Source organism: Lithobates pipiens, unplaced genomic scaffold (genome assembly GCF_037356315.1).
Source record: "Lithobates pipiens isolate NorthernLeopardFrog02 unplaced genomic scaffold, aLitPip1_a1.2 Scaffold_13, whole genome shotgun sequence".
NCBI classification, from domain to species: domain Eukaryota; kingdom Metazoa; phylum Chordata; class Amphibia; order Anura; family Ranidae; genus Lithobates; species Lithobates pipiens.
In genome coordinates this window covers 357,161,645-357,178,375 of record NW_027507718.1, presented here as the reverse complement: position 1 = coordinate 357,178,375, position 16,731 = coordinate 357,161,645, and the positions used below count along the sequence as shown (strand labels likewise).

The 16,731-nt window shown below is 41.9% G+C and overlaps 1 protein-coding gene across 1 annotated transcript in view; it reads left to right on the top strand.

The window, feature by feature from the left end:
• Window positions 1-329: 329 nt before the first annotated feature.
• Window positions 330-16,731, top strand: part of NPY1R (neuropeptide Y receptor Y1) — a 95,734-nt gene continuing 79,332 nt past the window's right edge. Inside the window, exon 1 of the mRNA XM_077477147.1 lies at window positions 330-645. The gene's annotated coding sequence lies outside the window, so the exon portion shown is untranslated. The remainder of the gene's footprint in view (window positions 646-16,731) is intronic.

The window sequence follows — 16,731 nt, the reverse complement described above, 5'->3', positions numbered from 1 at the left end:
ACACCTATGGACAGCATACTGTTCAGAACATTTTGCTTTTTACATGTGAACTCAGATCACTATTTAAGTCACCTCAATGCATAGCAAGTGACGTAAACTCAGATTAAATGCATAGAGCCCAGAACAGAATGGAAATCGCTTGTTACAGGATCGCTGAGAGCAGCTCCTGACTTTTTAAATCGCTGTCATCTGATGTGAAAACAATAATTGCATGTGTCCACCAGGTGGCAGTGACCTGCAAACATATTACAGGGACCTATATCCAGCTTGGCAATCCAAACTTCCACACACTTCAAAGCTGTTGTCAGCTCAAGCAGATATTTTTTTTTTTTTTTCCTCCTGTGGTTTTCTATCTAATTGCATTTCTCCCAGGATTACTAAGCAACACACCCCCAGATGGGTAATGTGAAGGTGATGGGGTTTTTGTAGCCAGCATTGCAAGATGTGAAGCTTTGCACATTATTAGCATGTGATGTGAGAGTAAGGTGGAGCTGACAGCTAAGGGGGCGTCGCTGAATCTTCTACAATCTTTACAGTCTCAAGCAAAGAAAAAAAAAACTGGAGCTATGCCCCATTCCCATTTTCTGTCTCTACATTCTTTATCCATTTCCATGTGCAGGAAGAAGATGCAGAATCCATAGGAAGGTACAGTACAGTTGTTTTTTTTTTTTTTTTTTTTTATTGTGATCTTGCATTTGTGGGGTTTGCAACTCTGGCATGTAGTATGTTAAAGCATCGAGTTAAATGGAAAAGACAGTAAATGTGTGTCAGTTAGCTGCTTGTCTTGCTAAGCATACACACAGCAGCAGGAAGATCTATAGTACAGCCAGCTATGTGTTCTGCTGCTGAATTCTAACATCTGCAAATGTAAGCATATTTCTAGGTGTCTTGGTGATTTGCTCTAGCCTTCATATGACAGCCGGACTTTGCTTGTTTTAGCATGGATATCCTAGCAATTATCCTAGGAATTGTCATAGTTACCATAGTCTGGCTGAAAAAAAAAAAGACACAAGTCCATCTAGTTCAACCAATGAAAGAAAAAAAAAAAGAAGAAAAAATGTATGTATGCATATATATATATATATATATATATATATATATATATATATATATATATATATATATATATATATATATATATTATTATTATTAATATATATATATATATATATATATATTATTTATTTATTTATATACTGGATCTATCTATCTATCTATCTATAGATAGATAGATACAGTGGTGTGAAAAAGTGTTTGCCCCTTCCTCATTTCCTGTTCCTTTGCATGTTTGTCACACTTAAGTGTTTCGGAACATCAAACCAATTTAAACAATAGTCAAGGACAACACAAGTAAACACAAAATGCAATTTGTAAATGAAGGTGTTTATTATTAAAGGTGAAAAAAAATCCAAACCATCATGGCCTTGTGTGAAAAAGTGATTGCCCCCTAAACCTAATAACTGGTTGGGCCACCCTTAGCAGCAACAACTGCAACCAAGCGTTTGCGATAACGTGCAATGAGGCTTTTACAGCGTCCTGGAGGAATTTTGGCCCACTCATCTTTGCAGAATTGTCCTAATTCAGTTACATTAGAGGGTTTTCGAGCATGAACGGCCTTTTTAAGGTCATACCACAACATCTCAATAGGATTCAGGTCAGGACTTTGGCTAGGCCACTCCAAAGTCTTCATTTTGTTTTTCTTCAGCCATTTGGTGGTGGACTTGCTGGTGTGTTTAGGATCATTGTCCTGCTGCAGAACCCAAGTTCGTTTCAGCTTGAGTACACGAACAGATGGTCGGACATTCTCCTTCTTGGTAGACACCTGTCTTGGTAGACAGCAGAATTCATAGTTCCTTTTATCACGGCAAGTCTTCCAGGTCCTGATACAGCAAAACAGCCCCAGATCATCACACTACCACCACCATATTTTACTGTTGGTATAATGTTCTTTTTATGAAATGCAGTGTTCCTTCTACGCCAGATATACTTGGACACACACCTTCCAAAGAGTTCCACTTTTGTCTCATCGGTCCACAGAATGTTGTCCCAAAAGTCTTGGGGATCATCAAGATGTGTTGTGGAGAAATTGAGACGAGCTTTGATGTTCTTTTTGCTCAGCAGTGGTTTTCTCCTTGGAACTCTGCCATGCAGGCCATTTTTGCCCAGTCTTTTCCTGATGGTGGAGGCATGAACGCTGACCTTAACTGAGGCAAGTGAGGCCTGCAGTTCCTTGGACGTTGTTGTGGGGTCTTTTGTGACCTCTTGGATGAGTTGTCGCTGCGCTCTTGGGGTAATTTTGGGCGGCCGGCCACTCCTGGGAAGGTTCACCACTGTTCCATGTCTTCGCCATTTGTGGATAATGGCTCTCACTGTGGTTCGCTGGATTCCCAAAGCTTTGGAAATGGCTTTATAACCCTTTCCAGACTGATAGATCTCAATTACTTTCTTTCTCAATTGTTCCTGAATTTCTTTGGGTCTCGGCATGATGTGTAGCTTTTAAGGATCTTCTGGTGGACCTTACTGTGTCAAGCAGCTCCTATTTAAGTGATGCCTTGATTGTGAACAGGTGTGGCAATAATCAGGCCTGGGTGTGGCTAGAGAAATTGAACTCAGGTGTGGACAACCACAGTTATAGTATGTTTTAACAAGGGGGGCAATCACTTTTTCACACAGGGCCATGATGGTTTGGATTTTTTTTCACCTTTAATAATAAACACCTTCATTTGCAAATTGCATTTTATGTTTACTTGTGTTGTCCTTGACTATTGTTTAAATTGGTTTGATGTTCCGAAACACTTAAGTGTGACAAACATGCAAAGGAACAGGAAATGAGGAAGGGGCAAACACTTTTTCACACCACTGTAGATAGATAGATCAATCTTATCTATCTATCTATCTATCTATCTATCTATCTATCTATCTATCTATCTATCTATCTATCTATCTATCTATTTAATATATATAGTGCTTCTTAGTTTCCATACAAGCTGAGAGCTCCACACTCTGCTTACTATCTCTTATATAATGACTTACTGAAACCTTCCAACCTGTTCACTCTGAAGGACTCTTAGGTAAGCATTCTTGTACACCATGCTTTGCTATTAATTTTCAAGAATCAGGATCACCTGCCTAACACATCGTTGATCTTTACAGTTTAGGTTACTGAACTAAGTTCAGATAGAATGGTGACTCTGTACTCCTCATCAGGCTCACCATACACATCAAACACTGACTATACATTTCATGCAATCAAATTTAGATTAAAAAAAAAAAAAAAACTAGGTAATCTGAGGAGGACCTACCTGACCTATCAAGTCAATTTGTATCCAACTAAGGAGATCTTTGCAATACATACTTTGTTAGTAGATCTAAATAGATTGTACAAGCAGATTGCATGTTGTGAAATGGTGAGCCTAACACTTCAGCCTGGTGGGCTATATAAGATAAGATTGTGGTGACAACCAAAAAGGGGTATGGCATTTTGTTTTTTGTAAACACAGTGTAGTAACATCATTTATACCAAATGTCACTTTGCATTGCTACTCATGATGACCAGCCTTGGCAGGCGGCTGTGTAGTATCAAAGGCAGAAGTTAATGCGAAAAAAGGGTCCATGTATGTGATTATTAATACACATACATTTAAACATAATGACAGTACAGCTCCAGACATGGTAATGTGGTTATGTTGACATTACCCAGGTAGCTTTTTATTAGCTATAGATATTCATGGCTCAGCCAGTTTATACATGTTTATATAAGCTAGCATGCAAATCAACTTTTTAGCAAAGCAGAGGTAGTTTATATGCATGTTTTATTGTTCCTTTTCATTACCTTCAACTTGATCATTCCATTCCAGTTCAAGCTTCTCAATTTACTAGCTACCCACTTAAAGCATTTGTTCTTTTGCTCTTATCGTCAGCACTGTAATTAAGGACAAGGCTGTTTTAATAATCCGTCCATTGTTTATTAGTTCATTATGGATAAATGATAGAGAGAAGATAGCACTGGATGAAATGGGTCTTAATAGAATTAAACATTTTCTGCTCAGTAGAGTCAAGCATACTTTACTTATATTGCCTCCATTAATATTTGCTATCTATACCTATTTTAGTAGAGAGTTTACATAAAGCTGAAGTTGTTTGCAGTCACCTTATACATTATGTTGGTTTTAACATGTGGATATGTTCTCAACGTCTCACTTTGTAAAGGAAAGATAGAATTTACCTTTTAAAAAAAATGTAATAGGGAAGATGTAGCCTAGATAAAATCTTGGAATGTTAAGTGATATTTTGTATATTACCATTACCAAATATTTATGCAGACTGGCTATCTCCTGTTCCGTTAAAAATAAATATATTGTAAATTAAATTTGCACATTGCTTGCTTTTATGTATGTCACTTTAAAGGGAAATGTACTCATATTTGGTTATAGATAGGATATTGTTTGTTTAAAATCCGTATTTTACTTATAGCAGGTTATGTAGTTTCCAAACTCTTATGTTTATATTGTTAAAGGGAGCTCCAATGAAATAAAGCATTATACTGAAACAGCACCCCTAGTGGAAAATGTGTTGTTAACTACTGTGGGACAAATTTCCAAATATTTCATTGATCTTGCTTAGGTTAATGTGAATGCCTTGAGAAATCTGTTCTAGAGCTAATTAACCACTTCAATACTGGGCACTTATACACCTTCCTGCCCAGACCAATTTTCAGCTTTCAGCGCTGTCACACTTTGAAAGACAATTGCGTGGTCATGCTACACTGTACCCAAACTACATTTTTATCATTTTGTTCCCACAAATAGAGCTTTTTTGTGGTGGCATTTGATCACCTCTGGGATTTTTATTATCTGTTAAACAAATAAAAGAAGACCAAAAATAAATAAAAAATTGTTTCGGTTACAAAACTTTGTAAATAAGTAAGTTTTCCCCTTCACTGATGGGCACTGATGGGGCTGCACTGATGGGCACTGATAAGGCAGCACTGATGGGCACTGATAAGGCAGCACCAATGAGGTGGCACTGATGAGGTGGCATTGATGGGCACTGATAGGTGGCACTGATATACAGCACTGATGGGTACATGTAGGTGGCACTGATTGGCACTGATAGGCAGCACGGATGGGCACTGATAGGCAGCAGAGATGGGCACTGATAAGTGGCCTGGATGGGCACTGATAGGTGGTACTGATGTACTGTAACATATGGTAATGATGGATGCCAATCAGTGCTAAACAATAATGCCTGCCAATTAGTGATGCCCACTGTGGGCACTGATTGGCATCCATTGTGGGCACTGATTGGCATCCCTGGTGGTCTAGGGTGGCATACCTGCTGGAGATATCCCTGCTGGTCCTGGTGACTTCTCTGGTGGTCCAGTGTGGGCATCCTTGGGGGGCTGAGCTGATAATCAGCACAGACCCCCCTGTCAGAGGAGCAGCCAATCGGCTCTCCTCTACTCGCGTCTGACAGATGTGAATGATGAAAAGCCGATCAAAGGCTCTTCCTGCTTACATCGTGATCAGCCGTGATTGGACATGGCTGATCACGTGGTAAAGAGTCTCCACTAGAAATTCTTTACCTGATTGACACACCGCAATAACGATCGCTGCGATGAGCACATCGGCGTAATATCCTGGCAACGTCATGTCGTCCGGTCAGGATGTTGAAACCACTTTGCCACCGTCATTTTGCTATATGGCGGGTAGAAAGTGGTTAAAGTGTCTTTGTTTTATTTGTTTATATTTTAAATGAGTATGTGAGAATATGAACTTAGTTACTAGTTGCTGTTATGTATTCAGAGTTGAACGGTAACCAAGCAAGGTTTTAACTGAATGGTTCATTTGCAAGGTATTTATATATTAACATATTATCCACATATTAGTCATGCATTTTATAATTATTTTTTGTCTGTTTCAGTGTGAAAATGTATTGAGCAAACCCACATTTTTGTAAAAGGTAGACTGTTAGTTCTTTTGACATTTCCCAAAAGTAAGGAATTTAAGGCCCAGATAATTGTTGTTAATTTGTAGTGACAGTGTTGTGGTTGCTTATGAACTTAGTACCTAGCAGTAATGTAAAGTGCTCTTTTTTTACTAACAGAATTTCTACTTCCATTGGGAATCTCCACTTAGCCACTGTGGGCTTGAAGGCGTGGACAGGGAAGCACCGATCACTATACCTACTCAACACTTATTCAATTTAATAGATACAGCCCGTTGTGTAACTGTGCACTATATGGGAGGACAGAATGTATATGAGATTTTTACCTTCTGTCAAGATATTCTAGGCTAAATGTAGGAAATCTTTTTTGCTCAACGCCAGCTACATAATACACATAATAATCTGCCCAATATACCAAAGGTATGGCATAATATGCAGACCATACCTCAACCAAGGTAAAATCCACCCAGCATACTTCAATCATGGTATAACCTGCCTAGCATTCCTCAACCAGTATATAATCAAACAATCATACATGAATGCCCAGAATACCTAAACAAAAAGCAGATCTGCACAATATACCTCAACTACAGCATGACCTGCCCATTATAGCTTGACCACAGTATTATCTGTCCATCATACCTCTAAGGCCGCGTACACACGGGTGGACTGTTCGCTCAACTTTGTCCGCTGAAACACTGTTCAGTGGACAAAGTTGAGCGAACAGTCCGCTCGTGTCTGGGGCTTCAGCGGACAGTTTCAGTGGACAGTTTGACGAACAAAGTTTTTCGGAAATTCCGAAAAACTGTCCGCTGAAACTTGGTTTGAGCGGACAGTCCGCCCATGTGTAGGCCACTTTCGAAATGAGCAAACTGTTCCCGCTCGGAGGAAAGTCTGCTCATTTCGAGCGCGTCTGGAATGTACTTAAAGGGGAACCCCAACGCCGAAAAAAATCGGCGTGGGGGTCCCCCCAAAGTCCACAACAGACCCTTGTCCGAGCACGCTACCCGGCCGGCCAGGAAAGGGGGGCGAGCGAGCGCGCCCCCCTCCCGAGCCGTACCAGGCCGCGTGCCCTCAACATGGGTGGTGCCTTGGGGAAGGGGGGGGCGCGCGGCCCCCCCACCCCAAAGCACCTTGTCCCCATGTTGATGAGGACAAGGGCCTCTTCCCGACAACCCTGGCCGTTGGTTGTCGGGGTCTGCGGGCGGGGGGCTTATCGGAATCCGGGAGCCCCCTTTAATAAGGGGGCCCCCGGATACCGGCCCCCCACCCTATGTGAATGAGTATGGGGTACAATGTACCCCTACCCATTCACCTGTAAAATAAAAGTACCCAAAAAAAAAAACACAACACACGAGATAAAATATTTTATTGCACAGCTCCGGGGGTCTTCCGTCTTCGGGGGTCTTCTCGCCGAACTCCTCCGCTATCTTCTTGTAGCTCTTTTGCTAGCGGAGGAGTCCGGCTTTCTTCCTCCCCGCCGCCGGTGTCTTGTAAAATAGTGTCCTCCATCAGATGCTGTCCCCTGCGTACTGCGCATGCGCAGTACACAGGAACACAGATTCCGAAAATTGCAGAGGATGAACGGTGCCTGCGCCGTGAGTCCAGGTTCTATCCCCACTATCCAAGTGGACATAGAGTTAGAATAAAAAAGAGCCGAGCGGAGCGAGGCCGAGCCCGAAGCGTGGCGAGCGAAGCTCGCCCGCGAGGGGCCCTCTAAAATTCACTACCCTATGTCCGCTTGGATGGTGGGGCTACCACCTCCACTCACGGCGCAGGCGCCGTTCAACTTCGGAGTTTTCCCGAAGCTTCGTCTGCTCCGTACTGCGCATGTGCAGTACGGAGCGGACAGCATTTGATGGGCGGACTGTATTAGGCAGAACACCGGCCTCTTCTCCCGACTTCGGGGGTCTTGTCCCCCTCTTCGGTTCTTCTGCCGTGCCACCGCGCCTTCTTATAGCTCTTTTACAGGCGGTGGCCCGGTCTTCTGTCGCCGCCGCCTTCCGTTCTTCTGCCGGGCCACCGCGCCTTCTTATAGCTCTTTTAGAGGTGGTGGCCCGGTCTTCTGTCGCCGCTGTCGCCTTCCGGTCGCCTTCCGTTCTTCTTCTTGTTCTTCTTCTTCTTCTCCAGGAGATGTTGACACGTCGCTCTCTCCGGCCGGAATGCCAGAGCCGCGCTGTGCGGCCACTTATATAGTGACAATGGGGTGGTGTCACATGGTATATGTCACATGGGTTGGTCACATGGGTTGATGTCACATGGGGACTATGACATCGTAAGGGGGCGGGGTCACCATGTGACCAACCCATGTGACATATACCATGTGACACCGCCCCATTGTCACTATATAAGTGGCCGCACAGCGCGGCTCTGGCATTCCGGCCGGAGAGAGCGACGTGTCAACATCTCCTGGAGAAGAAGAAGAAGAACAAGAAGAAGAACGGAAGGCGACCGGAAGGCGACAGCGGCGACAGAAGACCGGGCCACCGCCTCTAAAAGAGCTATAAGAAGGCGCGGTGGCCCGGCAGAAGAACGGAAGGCGGCGGCGACAGAAGACCGGGCCACCGCCTGTAAAAGAGCTATAAGAAGGCGCGGTGGCCCGGCAGAAGAACCGAAGAGGGGGACAAGACCCCCGAAGTCGGGAGAAGAGGCCGGCGGCGGGGAGGAAGAAAGCCGGACTCCTCCGCTAGCAAAAGAGCTACAAGAAGATAGCGGAGGAGTCCGGCGAGAAGACCCCCGAAGACGGAAGACCCCCGGAGCTGTGCAATAAAATATTTTATCTCGTGTGTTGTGTTTTTTTTTGGGTACTTTTATTTTACAGGTGAATGGGTAGGGGTACATTGTACCCCATACTCATTCACATAGGGTGGGGGGCCGGTATCCGGGGGCCCCCTTATTAAAGGGGGCTCCCGGATTCCGATAAGCCCCCCGCCCGCAGACCCCGACAACCAACGGCCAGGGTTGCCGGGAAGAGGCCCTTGTCCTCATCAACATGGGGACAAGGTGCTTTGGGGTGGGGGGGCCGCGCGGCTCCCCCTTCCCCAAGGCACCCCCCATGTTGAGGGCACGCGGCCTGGTACGGCTCGGGAGGGGGGGCGCGCTCGCTCGCCCCCCTTTCCTGGCCGGCCGGGTAGCGTGTTCGGACAAGGGTCTGTTGTGGACTTTGGGGGGACCCCCACGCCGATTTTTTTCGGCGTTGGGGTTCCCCTTTAAGTACATTCCAGGCGGCGGAGCCCGCGACGTCTCCGTCGCGGGCCCCGCCTACCTGCACACGCGCTCGAAATGAGCGGACTGTTGCCTCGTGTGTGGGCGAGTCCGTTCATTTCAAAAGTTGCGCGGACTTAGTACGACGAACAAAGTTTGCCGTATTTGTCCGCTCAAAAAGTGCCGTGTGTGGGCGTGTTCGTTCATTCAAAAGTTTGAGCGGACTGTTTGACGAACTTAGTTTCGGCAGACAGTCCCCGCGTGTGTACGCTGCCTCACACAACATAATCTTTCCGGTATACCTCAACTACAGTATCTGCTCAACAAAACTCAACCACAGCTTAATCTGCCCAGTATACTTCTTCCATGACATAATCTCTTCAGCATACATGAACTACAGGATCATATGGCCATCATAACCCAGCCACAACATATTCTGTACACCAGACTTCAATCACAACATAATTTGTACACCAGACTTCAATTACAACATAATCTGGCCATTAAAACACAACTATGGCATTATGTGCCTGGCATATACATTATCATCCATAATACCATCTGTCCAGCAAACATCGACCATTACATTATTTGACTACCATACCAGAAACATGACATTATCTGACCAATATTCCCAGAGTTAAAATAGCTATTCTAAAATAGGTTAAATTTAAAACAACACTCACAATTAGAATGAAAATGAACAGCCAATGAAAAGAGAGAATTCTCCTGTAGCACCTTTTTTTCATTAGAAGTCCTCAAGTCCTACCAACTTCATTGAATCCACTTCTTCGGGGGCCTAGCTCATTCTGCACTCACCTCAGCCTGTGATTGGGCAGTGATAGAAGAAGCAGAACAGTAATGAGCTCATCTCTTTATCACGTTGCTTACTCTTCCTAGTAGCTTGCTTCCTGTCAGCACATGAACCAACTGCTTCTTTTTACTGCTTCTTTCTCTTACACTTCAGGTCTTCTATATAGGGATTGCAAAAAGCTGATACCAGGTCAAGTGCATGTATTTACACTACTTGCTTCAAGCAAAATTAATGTAAATATGTATTAATGGTTACAGGGCTGCATTAATTACCAGGAGATGTTTGCATAATGATATGACTGTGGCTACCATACAGTATTCCTATTTTATTCTAGATAGAAAACCAAAGTTTAAAGATATTTGTGTACACTATTTCACTTCCACTGATTGCATATAGCAAATGATTAAAATGTCACACAATACAGAAACAGAAAACCTCACATTTCTTTGTAGAGATGAGACTATTTGAAATGACAGAAATAACAGCTAACTAAAAAGCCCAGCATTGTGTTAAAAACAAGGTTCAAATTGGAATTGTTTGAATAACTGAATTTTGTCCCAAGAAAAAAAATACTATTTTCGCAGAATAGGTAAGAATAGGAGAATTGGTAAAGGAACTCAAACACACCACCCTCCCCCCAGGAAGAGCATGCCACATTAAATGGTAGGAGTTGGCAAATTGCACAGTGGATGGGTCTTAAATGGCTGTTAAATATCAGGAGTGCAACACGTACAGAGTGCAGAGTTCAAGAGCATGGTATGCACAGACAGCAGAGTTCAGGAGTGCATTACATAAATAGTTCAAAGTCCAGGAGTGTAGAGTTCAGGAATGTAGATAGTGCAGAGTTCAGGAATGTAAAGTTGAGGAGTGTCCTATGTACAGAGTGCAGGGTTCAGGAGTGCAGCACATACATACTGTAGGATTCAGGAGTGCACTACATACAGAGTTCGGGGTTCAGGAGTGGACTGCTTACAGAATACAGGATTCAGAAGTGCACTGTAAACAGAGTGCAGAGTTCAGGACTGCACTACATAAAGAGTGCAGAGTTAAGAAGGGCACTACATACAGAGTGTAGAGTTCAGGAGTGCACTATGTACAGACTGCAGGGTTCAGGAGTACCCTGCACACAAAGTACAGGGTTCAGTAGTACATATCTCACTGGCCGCTTTACAACCAAAAATGACTCCCCCTTACCCCCAAATCCTCCTTCTTCCCAAATACAGAGCTCTTCTCCTACCCCTAAATCTCCCTCATGACAGTACCTGATAGAGAACAGCTGCTGCAGAAAAGCAGGATCAGCTTACCTCAGTAGAAGAGGGCAGGCTGCTGGGTGGGCACAGGCTTCAGGTGCTGCTGCAACAAGAATAGCATAGCTGAGTGCATGGAGAGTTCAGTGGAACCATCATATTCTGTCTGGAAAAATGTGTGTGTGTGTGTATATAACTATGTAAACGTTTTAAGTAGGTGTGAAGAAATGCCAAAAAACAAGAATGTTAAAATATAAAATATATATTCCAATTGTTTATTTTTATCAGTTTACAAAATGCGTGAGCAAACAGATGAAACATCAAAATCAAATCAATATTTGGTGTGACTACCTTTTGGCTTCAAACCATGATCAGTTTTTACACTTGCACACTTCATACACTTGCACAAAGAAAGGGATTTTGTAGGATTAGAGTCAGGTGTATGAATAATCAATTATACCAAGAAGGTGCTAATGATCATGTAGGTTAAAACGCAGTCATTAAGTGAAACAGAAACAGCTGTGTAGGAGGTTGAAAAGTGGGTGAAGAACATTTAACCACTTTCCGACCAGCGCACGCTGATGTACATCGGCAGAATGGCACGGGCAGGCATATTGGCGTACAGGAACGTCCATTTTAAAATGCCGCCCTGCCATTACGTGCACGCCACCGGCGGCATGCTCGCGTGCCAGTCGGGACCCCCGTGAGTCTCGTCGCGGGTCCCATGGACTCGATCGTCGCGAGGATACCCGCGATCGCCTCACAGGGTTGCTGAACAGGGAGATGCCGTTGTAAACAGCATCTCCCCATTCTGCCTAGCAACAAGTGACGCTGATTTCTGCTCCATGTGATTGGAGCAGAGATCAGTGTTCACTAACACAAAGCCCAGCCCCCCACAGTTAGTAACACGCCCCTAGGAACACTTAACCCCTACACTGCCACCCCCTGGTTAACCCCTTCACTGCCAGTGTCATTTACACAGAAATCAATGCATTTGTATAACATTGATTGCTGTATAAATGACAATGGTCCCAAAAATGTGTCAAAAATGTCCAATGTATCCGCCATAATGTCGCAGTCACAATAAAAATCGCTGATCGCCGGCATTACTAGTAAAAAAAATATTAATAAAAATGCCATAAAACGATCCCCTATTTTGTAAACGCTATAACTTTTGCGCAAACCAATCAATAATCGCTTATTGTGATTTTTTTACCAAAAATATGTAGAAGAATACATATCGTCCTAAACTGAGGGAAAAAAAATGTTGATATATTTTTGGGGGATATTTATTATAACAAAAAGTAAAAAATAATGCGTTTATTTCAAAATTGTCGCTTTATTTTTGTTTATAGCGCAAAAAAAAAACGCAAGAGTGATCAAATACCACCAAAAGAAAGCTCTATTTGTGGGGAAAAAAGGACGTAAATTTTGTTTGGGAGCCATGTCGCACGACCGCGCAATTGTCAGTTAAAACGACGCAGTGCCGAATCGCAAAAAGTTGTCTGGTCTTAAGCCAGCAAAATGGTCCGGTCTGAAAGTGGTTAAACACTGCCACTAAGGTGGGGTTGTAGAAGACAGTTCATATCACTAGTCATCCACCACGGCACCAGTAACAAAACACAAGGTAGTTATACTGTATCAGCAAGGTCTCTCCCAGGGAAAGATTTCAAAGCAGGCTGGGATCTTAAGATGTCAAAACGTCACTTCCGCTCATAGTTTTTAAAGGGCCATTTTTTTTATTGCATTTTAGTGACCCCCAGATCTCATATTTAAGAGGTCCTGTCATGCTTTTTTTTCTACTACAATGGAAGTTTACATTACTTGTAATAGGAATAAAAGTGTATTTATTAATTTTTTAAAAAGAACAATGTAAAAATAATAAAGCTGTCAAGTTCGCATGCAGAAGCAAATGCATACGTGAGTAGCGCCCACATATGAAAACGGTGTTCAAACCACACATGTGAGGTATCACTGCGATCGGTAGAGCTAGAGCAATAATTAAATCTAACTCAAAAATGAAACCTGTAGAATTTTTTAAAGTTCACCTATGGAGATTTTTAAGAGTAAAAGTTTGTCGCCATTCCACAAGCAGGTGCAATTTTGAAGAGTGACATGTTGCGTATCAATTTACTCACCGTAACATTATCTTTCACAACAGAAAAAAAATTGGGCTAACTTTACTGTTGTCCTATTTTTTAATTAAAAAAGTGTATTTTTTTCCAAAAAAAGTGCACTTGTAAGATCGCTGTGCAAATACGGGGTGACAGAAAGTATTGCAATGACCGCCATTTTATTCTCTAGGGTGTTAGAAAAAAATATATATAAAGTTTGGGGGATCTAAGTAGTTTTCTAGCAAAAAAAAAATGTTTTTAACTTGTAAACAACAAATCTCTGAAAGAGGCTTGGTCCTTAAGTGGTTAATGCAGCATATGAAAGATACATGCTTGCTTCCTATGGACATCAGAAGATGTCCAGCAAGGCCATCAACACAGGACTGATGGAAGCCTTTCCAAAGAAGTCTGGCCATAATTGATCTTCATGGAAGGATTGTGGCCAAAAAGCCATACCTCTGATGTGGAAGCAAGGCTAAGCAACTCAACTATGCATGTAAACTTAGAAACTGGGGTGCAGAAAAAGGGGAGCAGGTGCTCTAGATTGCTCAGTCAAAATGTGAAAAATATGACTGTAGTAGGAGGCAGTTTGTTCACTGAAGGGCTGGAGAGTGGTGCAGTAATGAGTGTCTGCAGGCAACAGTGAAGCGTGGTGGAGGTCCCCTGCAAGTTTGAGGCTGCATTTCTGCAAATGGAGTTGGCGCTTTGGTAAGGATCGATGGTGTCCTCAATGCTGAGAAACACAGGCAGATACTTATCCATCATGCCATACCATCAGGGAGACTTGTGATTGGCCCCAAATGTATTCCACAGCAGGACAATGACCCCAAGCATACAGCCAATGTCATTAAGAGCTATCTTCAGCATAAAGAAGGACAAGGAGTCCTGGAAATTATGGTGTAGCCCCCATTGAGCCCTAATCTCAATATCATTGAGTTTGTTCTCTAAGATATTTGGAACAACCTACCTGCCTTTTCCTTCAAAAACTGTGTGCACGTTTATCTAGAAGAATTAATGCTGGTTTTAAGACAGAGAGTGGTCACACCAAATTAACAAATAATTATTTAATTTGGATTTCTTTCTATTCATTTTCCTTTCATTTTCTTAAATTATAAAAAAAATACTATTGACACTTCTATTTCTGAAAACATTCTTAATTTACAGCATTTTTCACAACTGCCTAAAGCACAGTGCTATATATATATATATATATATATATATATATATATATATATATATATATATATATATATATATAATTTTACAGCAGTCAAGCTTTTTGCATTTACAGCAATAATGTAGAAAGCACAGTAACAACATTTTGATTTATTGTAATAAGATTAGTTAAAGCTTAACTTTTTTTAGTTTTGCATACAGTGGGAAATTAACATTTCCATCCCTTTTTTTTTTTATTTCTGACACTATTGGAGAGATATCTAATTCCTTCCTGCTCTGATACCCCAATACAGACACAGTCAGCCGAAAAAATCTAAAAGTTTCTAACCCCTCCCAACTCTAGTTCTATACAAAGGAAAATAAAAAGTTTTGGATTGAGTTTGGCTTTAAAGGATTATTTCAGGCTGTGCATTCTATGGGTTACCTTATTTTTGCACACTACGGCTCATTGTTTGGATAACCAAGTAAATACACATGAAAAACATTATGCTAACAAATGCATGAGTACATATAAACAATAAAAAAGAGAAGGCCTGGCTCGCAGTCTCCATTCTAATTAATCCCAAAGGTGTTCTATCAGATTGAGGTGCAGGCCAGTCAAGTTCCTCCACCCCCAAGTCCCTCATCCATGTCTTTATGGATCTTTCTTTGTGCACTTTTCCAAATCATATGGTGTAGGGGGGGATTATGGTGTGGGGTTGTTTTTCAGGGGTAGGGGTTGGGTTTGGCCCTTTAGTTTCAGTGAAGGGAACTCTTAAGGCTTCAGCATACCAAGACATTTTGGACAATTTCATGCTCCCAACGTTGTGGAAACAGTTTTGGGGTGGCCCCTTCTTGTTCCAACATGACTGTGCATTATTGCACAAAGCAAAGTCCATAAAGACAAGGATGAGCAAGCTTGGGGTGGAGGAAGTTGACTGGCCTGCACAGAGTCTTAACCTCAACATGATAGAAACCCTTTGTGATGAATAAGAGTGAGACTGTGAGCCAGGCCTTCTTGTCCACATCAGTGCCTGACCTCACAAATGCGTTTCTGAAAGAAGGGTTAAACATTCCCATAGACACACTCCTAAACCTTGTAAACAGCCTTCCCTAAGTGTTGAAGCTGTTATATCCGTAAAGGGTTGGCCAACTCAATATTGCACCGTACAGACTAAGACTGGGATGCCATTAAATTTCGTGTTGATGTAAAGGCAGTCACAATACTTTTTGTGATACTTTTTGTAATATAGTGTATATATATATATATATATATATATATATATATATATATATATATATATATATATATATATTAATTAATTGTTACTTATATTTTTTACTACAAATGGAGGTCAGCTTAAAAATACCTAGCCAATTTGATATATTAATGTGAAAAATGTGTTTTTCTCATTAAAGAAGAAGTTTGTGCTACATTTTTCCTATATGGAATGTGGAATTGTTGCACTGTTCCCTATTGCAAGCACTACAATTTTAGGTGTGCTTTCTATTATCAAACAACTATATACAGTATATAAATGCAAACAGTATAAATCATTTCTTATAGTTGTAGTACAAATTGAGGTCAGCTTAAGAATACCTTCTAGGAAGAAACCTGTTAACATTCTGAACATGTGAACATGTAGCTAAATATGTAGCTGTAAAAAAAAAAAAAAAAAGCTATGACTTTCACTTAATTCTTATTTCACCACATTCCCAACACATTGTCGGCCAACGAACAATTAAATGGTGGTGTTCTTTGCATCCCATTTGTCTCTCCCATTAAAACAGAATGAATCATTCATTAAAAAGCCAGGCTTTTTCACATCCCGGCGGTTTGTACTGTACAGACATTTATTTCTCCAAAGCAGCAGGAGGCTGGTTAGTATAGATGTTTTGGATTAAACAGTAAAGAGATTATAAAGGCTTCCAGCGGAAGATTCAGATGGAAATGATGGTCACAGTGGACACACACACACACACATATACTTGCCAAGTTAGATTGCTGACATTTGTTCAGCTGACACTGAGACAGAGGTTCAGAAAATAATAATATCAAAATATCATAGCCTATATTATATTATATCACTTACTTTTCTGAGCAAGTGCATGTAAAATGTGTTCCCTGCTGCAAGTAACTGACAGCACTTGTACTTGAAAGGAAAAGTCAAATTACATTTAACTTGCTTTGATCACTCTCCATAGGCCTTCTTGGAATAATCATTTCCAATCTTCCAGTCCTCTAGAAAAG